The sequence below is a fragment of the Erinaceus europaeus genome, chromosome 14 (assembly GCF_950295315.1).
Source record: "Erinaceus europaeus chromosome 14, mEriEur2.1, whole genome shotgun sequence".
NCBI lineage: Eukaryota > Metazoa > Chordata > Mammalia > Eulipotyphla > Erinaceidae > Erinaceus > Erinaceus europaeus.
Genome location: NC_080175.1, coordinates 82,070,958 through 82,078,112, shown reverse-complemented (window position 1 = coordinate 82,078,112; position 7,155 = coordinate 82,070,958). Strand labels below are relative to the sequence as shown.

Sequence of the window (7,155 nt, the reverse complement as noted above, 5' to 3'; positions counted from 1 at the left end):
GGGGAAAAGGAAGGGAGGGGAAAAGGAAGGGTAAGGGATACCAGAGCACTGCTCAGCTCTGGCATATGGTGGTGCTAAGGACTGAACCTAGGAGCACAGGTCCTCAGGCATAAGAGTTGTTTTCATCACCATTATGCTGTCTCCTCAGCCCTTTCAACTGTTCCTATATTCTATATGAAAAGCACAATTCCAATGAAAATAATTTAAATAAATGTTCTTAATTATGTATTAATTATGGAAAGATACTTTCAGAACATATTGTGTAATAGGCTGAAGCAATGAGATAGTAAGTTGCTATAAATAATATATACAAATGGTTGTTATTTTTCAATGCATTGGCATAATAAAGCCTTACATTAAACATCTTCAGAATTGATGATGAGAAATGACAAAAAAGAACTCTGAAAGAACAATTTCAGCCATACCCATTCTTTATGACTCTAGAAGTAAAAACACTGTGAAATCTCCTCCTTGAACAGCATTTCTGTTTCCTAACATAGTGTCTGTTAGTGAAGTGCAGTTTCCCATTAAGCTTTTTTAAAATTTATATCAAGTGCTAAATCAAAAACTGACCCAACGTATTTAAGCAATATGTGTTATAAAATTATTCTATAGACATATAGATTTCCAGGCCTTATTATTTGCCAAATGTATATTTTAAGTGTCAAATAACGTCATCTAACTGCAACTTCTTTGTAATAAAGTGCTTATAGATTAGCACAACTAAATATTTTAAAGCATAATACAACATGATTTAAGTAGAATATTAAAAATCCATATACATAATGTATTGTTTAAAAAGCTATCATGTTGCTGTTCACATATTATGAGTGTGCATAAATTATTAATTATTAAACATAAACCATTTTAAAAACTGACCCACGGAAAAGTTACCAAAAATATAACCTAGTTAGAAAAAGTTATTCTTACTGAATAGTTTTAACTTTACAAACCTACATCTTAAAATTAGCAATTGCAATAAAAGGCATTTTGATTTATTTCAACATAAGTACTGTCTATTATAAATAAAAGCCTGTTCTAACATCTGCTCTGTGTTTTATTATCATTATTGTGATAGGTACAAAGAGAAATAGAAGGGAAAGAAAGAGGAAACCAGAAGGGGGGGGAGAAAGAAAAAACCCTGCAGCACTGTTTCACCAGTCATGAGCTTCCCTCCTGCAGATGGAATTTGAGCCTAGATTTTCCCTCCTATGGTAGGTAACGTGCGCTCTATCAGGTGCTCCACTTCCTAGCCCCTCTGTTTTTGTTCTTATAACAGTAAGCTAGTAATTATTTAGCAATTTTTTTTTTTGTAACAAGTTACCAATTTATTTAAAATTTAAGCATCTGCAATGGTGACTTCACCTCAACTGCCGGCTCAATACTGATGGAAGTCATCTGATTAACAATCTCAGAAGGACTGTGAAAGTCAGTGATTTGCTTGTGGATCCTCATCTGGAAGCGATCCTAAGTTTTAGAGTCTTGGTCACAGGGGATTTTCCTTGTAGTGATTCTCAGAGTCTTGGTAGGCGTCTGAACCGGCCCTTCACTTTCAGATTCTTCTCTTTCACACCCCTGATCAAGTCGGCACACACTTTCTCCAGGGACTTCACATTGCCGCTGGTCAGTGTGATCCTGATGCGGTGGGTGGCAGCCTCTGGCTCCACCCGGGTCTTCCCGGTATCTTAAAAGGCCTTGGCTGCTGTAAGGCTTCCTGAGGGAATTGTTCCTCCGCGAGAGCAGAGGTGAGTCAGGAGAAGGAGAGAACGAGAGCTCCACCTCACTAGCTACAACTCCTTCCGCAAAGAGCAAAAATTGATTTTCTTAAGTGAAGTAATAAAATAATATAAAAACTCCTAAAAATCAGACAAGCAGATAGTAATCTATGTAAAAATGCTAAATTGAAATTAGCAATTTGATAATAAAATAAAGAACTCAAATCATTATATTTAAGAAAATAATAGGCATGAATTTTTACCATGTGCTTTAATTGCTTAGCAAGGCACACACTTCACCAGGTGAGCTATCTTCTGACCCCCACATATTTTGCTTGAGGAAAATATTCCATTGTACCATGATGGCATTGCAGTAGTAATGATAGATGGAAAGAGTAACGACTGGCAGAAGGTAGAAAATGATAAAAAAAAAAAAGATAAATGCAAATGTTGAATGAATATGATATAGAGACACATGAAATATCTAAAACACATGTACAAATGTGATTATCGAACTTCCTATTTTAAACATTTTAGTTTCTCCAGTTATGTATTTATCTACTTAATATTAAAAACTCCATGTTAATGATAAAATGATACAATGCTACAGCAAATGATACACTGAATTGCGATGGTATGATTATGTTCATTTTGTTTGCTTTCTTTTACAGAATGCTTTCATATTGTCATATTTGAGTTTTCTGTATTTTATAATATTTTACTCATGTCATGTATTTTTCCAACAGTTAGAATATAAATAATTTCCCATTTTGTTTTAATATTTTTGGTTTTTGTTTTCCTGTACTTAGTCATTAATTCATGTCCATCTGTGTAGTGATCAGTCATTAAATATTAGATGCACAGATGCATTTGATAATTTTTGAGTTTTCCCAGCATCCTTTCTCTATACACTGACTAGAGTCTAAGGCTTTTGGGGTTTCACATAGCCGCAAACTACTAGGCTGATTGTCCCAAAGTAACTGCATACACAGCTTAGTTGTGTCAAGGTGGAACTGTGGATAGAAGGCCATAGAAATGGCTGAGGAAGCTGTGGTATATTTACTCAGTGGAATACTACTCAGCTATTAAGAATAATAAACCCACCTTCTCTGACCCATCTTGGATGGAGCTAGAAGGAAGTATGTTAAGTGAGTTAAGTCAGAAAGACAAAGATGAGTATGGGATGATCCCACTCATCAACAGAAGCTGAGAAAGAAGAACAGAAAGGGAAATTCAAAGCAAGATCTGACTAAATTTACACCAAAGTAAAAAAAAAAAAATCTCTGGGTAGAGAGTGAGAATAGATGTTCAGCTTCACTGGGGTGGAGGGGAGTGGGGGATCAGGACACACTCCTTTGGTGGTGGGAATGGTGTTGATGTACACTCATATTAACTTGTAGTCTTAAATTAAAGAACTAAAAAAAAAAAAGAAGAAGAAGAAGAAGAAGAAGAAGTAGGGTGGTCCCCGGGAGGTGGCGTAGTGAATGGAGAATTGGATTCTCAACCATGAGGTCCTGAGTTAGGTCCCTGGCAGCACATGTACCAGAATGATGTCTGCTTCTTTCTCTTTCTCCTATCTTTCTCATGAATGAATAAATAAATTTTTTAAAAATGGGGGGAGGAGTTGGGCTGTCGGACAACGGGTTAAGCGCACGTGGTACCAAGATCAAGGACCAGGTTAAGGATCCTGGTTCGAGCCCTTGCTCCCCGCCTGCAGGGGAGTCCTTCACAGGCGGTGAAGCAGATCTGCAGGTGTCTATCTGTCTCTCCTCCTCTCTGTCTTCCTCCCCTCCTCTCTCCATTTCTCTCTGACCTATCCAACGATGGCATCTGTAAGAACAACAATAATAACTACAACAACAATAAAAAAAATAGCAAGGGCAACAAAAGGGGAAATAAATATAAAAAATTTTTTAAAAATTTTAAAAAAGAAGGCTATAGAAATAGGTACTTCTTAACATGTAACACTACTGTATAGAAACTATTCTTAATATATCATTATATACCTCTATATATTATCATCATTCTGATTTTATTGTATACATAAAGCTATTATATGTTTCACATTTGAATAAAAGATCTACTGAGAAAGTGTTTTAGAAATCAGGGTCAGTAGACTATGAAACTGAATTAAGATTATTTATTACTCTCAAGAGACTAAACCCAAAGCCAGGAGGTGGCCTACCCAGTTGAATGCACAGATACCCTGCACAAGGACCCGGGTTCTGCCTCCTGTCTCCACCTGCTGCAGGGGACATTTCATAAGTGGTGAAGCAATGCGACAAGTTCTCTCTTTCTCTTTCCTTCTCTATCTACCCTCCCCTTAGTGATTTATTTATATCTCCATCCAATAAATTAATATTTTTAAAGACTCTGGAAAATCATAGAAACTTCAAAAAGAGAGAGTAAACCCTAATGAGATAGGCAAAAAAAAAATTTTAAATATTCAAAAAGTATATCTACATGTATGGGTATATGAATGTATATTACAACTAGGGAGATGGTTTCTTTTAGTGACAAACTAATCTACCTGTGAAAATGAGATGGCAACAATGTTAAAAGTGAGTCAAGTAGAGGGGGCCAAAGAGTGGCACCCCTGTTGAGCTCACACATGGCAGTGCACAGGGACAGGGTTTGAGCCTCTGCTCCCCACCTGCAGAGGGAAGGCTGCATGTGCGGTGAAGCAGGTCTGCAGGTACATTTCTCTCCCCTTTTGTATCTCTCCATCCCTTCTCAATGTCTCTGTTTTATCAAATAAAAATAGAAAAATAGAAGGGAAAAAGAGCCGCCAGTGCAAAGAATTTATACTGTAGCCACCAAGCCCCAGTGACAACACCAGAGGCAAAAATAAAATAAAACAAACAAACCTAATGGAATAAAAGAGACCAAGAAAACCACCTTTATCTGACAGAAAATTAGGTAAAGAACAAATTATAAATGCACAAAATAACAAATAGCTCTGTGAAGATGAGTTTTAATATGCTACAGAAAAAAGTGCCATTTGATTGGCCTTTAAATGTTCAAGAGTCAGATGTCTAGAAGGGTAACTATATATTGCATATCCCACATCAACAATTCACCAGTATATTTATACACATAAACACTAGTCCAGACTCCAGCTAAAATGCATTGCTTGTATTATTAATCTGAATTTTTTTGCATGAGAATAAAGCACAATGAGCCTACTTAATTTGGCAAAAACAAATCGTCAATATGAACCCAGGTAAATTCATAATCTTACTTGGATAATTATTAAGGTAATTTTAAGAAGTTAAGTAGTAAGTAATTAAGTTAATTACATTTTTTATTTCAAAATGTTAAAATATCAAGATGTAGTTTAAAAAAAAAGGAGAAACACAAGGTACTTCTGGAAACTGCAGGTTAAGTCATTATATTTACATCAAATACTTTCAAGCTGTTAGTTTCTAACCAAGTACGTAAATCACAAACATTAAATTCCCTAGCACACTGGGAGTTAAAATAAATAAATAAAGTAGTTACTTTGAAATAGAGTGCTAGCATGGCTGAATTTCCATTTATAGCAAAACACATATACAATTGTAAACTTCTGCTAATTACTGTATCCCTTAATTATATAATCACAGAGTATTGAATGGCTTAGATAACTATAGGTACTGGTATTTGATTCCATAAGTATTTGTGAGGGGGGGTTATTCTATAGTACAAATTTCAAATAACAATTATCCCTGTAGTTTAGATTTTTTGTTGAAGCTTCCTAGTATTATCCAATATGTAAACTCCATTTATGTCATGTTGATTTATAATAATATGTAAGTATAAATAACTAACAGAAAGTTACAGTGTTTTTTTTTGGCAAACTACATTATGTTACACTAGTGAAATTTTAAATTTTATCCAAGTAAGATCAGTACATCAAAGACAAGGGAAATTCAAACCAAACTTAAATGTATTTGTAGTAAATGTCTACTTTTATATTTATTCCATAGAAGGCATTGTGATTTTATAAGTCATCTCTGACAACTGAGAGGTACATTGTTTTTTCTCAGGCTTTCCTTAAACTTCTATGGTTTTCAAAAATATAATTTCAGAAACCTGTAGGCGATCTTCAAGATATTGTTTATCTTAGATTTGCACTTATGTTGTTGATAATTGATACAACAACCTAAACATTTTATGTGGATTAAGAAACAATCTACTAAAATACAACAGTCATTGTTTGAGATTACCAACAATTATATTGATAGAGAGATGGCATTTGAATTATAATACAATTGTTTCAAAATTCCTAACATGCAAATTCTTTAGTTGTCTTATTACCAATGTCTTTCATAGTTATGCTATTACAGATATTTTTATTTCTGTTTTGAAGATTATAGTGCTAACATCACTTATTTTATTTTATGTTTATTTTGCCTTCAGGGTTATCGCTGGAGGAACTCCGTGCCTACACTACGAATCCACCGCTCCTGACAGCCATTTTTCCCATTTTGTTGCCCTTGTTGTTGTGATTGTTGTAGTTGTTATTGTTTATCATAGCTGTTGTTAATATTTTTATAATTTTTATTTATTTATTTATTCCCCTTTTTTTGCCCTTGTTGTTTTGTTGTTGTAGTTATCATTGTTGTTGTTATTGATGTCATTGTTGTTGGATAGGACAGACAGAAATGGAGAGAGGAGGGGAAGACAGAGAGGGAGAAAGAGAGACACCTACAGACCTGCTTCACTGCCTATGAAGTAACTCCCCTGCAGGTGGGGAGCCAGGGGCTCAAACCCGGATCGGGCCACCTGCGCTTAACCTGCTGCACTACCACCTGACTCCCCATAGCTGTTCTTATTGGATATGACAGAGAGGAATCGAGAGAGGAAGGGAAGACACAGGCGGGGAGAAAAAGAGAGACACCTGCAGACCTGCTTCACTACTGGTGAAGCGACCCCCTGCAGGTGGGGAGCAGGTAAGTTCAAACTGGGATCCTTATTCAGGGACTTGTGCTTTGAGCCATATGCGCTTAACCTACTGCACTACCCACCAGCCCTCCCCCCATCACTTGTATCTATTATCATAGTCATTTAGTGTGGGTTTCAACTACTTCTGTTTTGTTTCAACAATTGTTTTCTTAAATGTTTAACCTCATAATTATTTGTTCTTTATACAAATTATGACTCAGAAGAGAAGTCTGAAGTGTCAGCACAGAAACAGTAACAACAGTTTTATTCTAACAATTTGCTAATGCTAGTTGTAGAGTGCTAGGAACTATGAATACTAGAACTAGGTTACTCTAGAGGGAAGTTATTCTAGCTCTAAGCTATTTCTGAAGGGAAGTGAAGATTAGAGAAATGTCTTTTATAGTTGCTAGTAAACACTAGGTCCCAGCAACAAAATGAAAGAGACAGCTAATATCAAGAAGTTTAGAATATGCTAGATCAAAAGTAAAAACACACTGAAGTTGATTCAGTGACA

The 7,155-nt window shown here is 35.6% G+C and overlaps 1 pseudogene; it reads right to left on the bottom strand.

The window, feature by feature from the left end:
- Nucleotides 1–1,339: 1,339 nt before the first annotated feature.
- On the bottom strand, nucleotides 1,340–2,746 carry LOC103125955 (small ribosomal subunit protein uS10-like; annotated as a pseudogene).
- Between the last annotated feature and the right edge of the window lie 4,409 nt (nucleotides 2,747–7,155).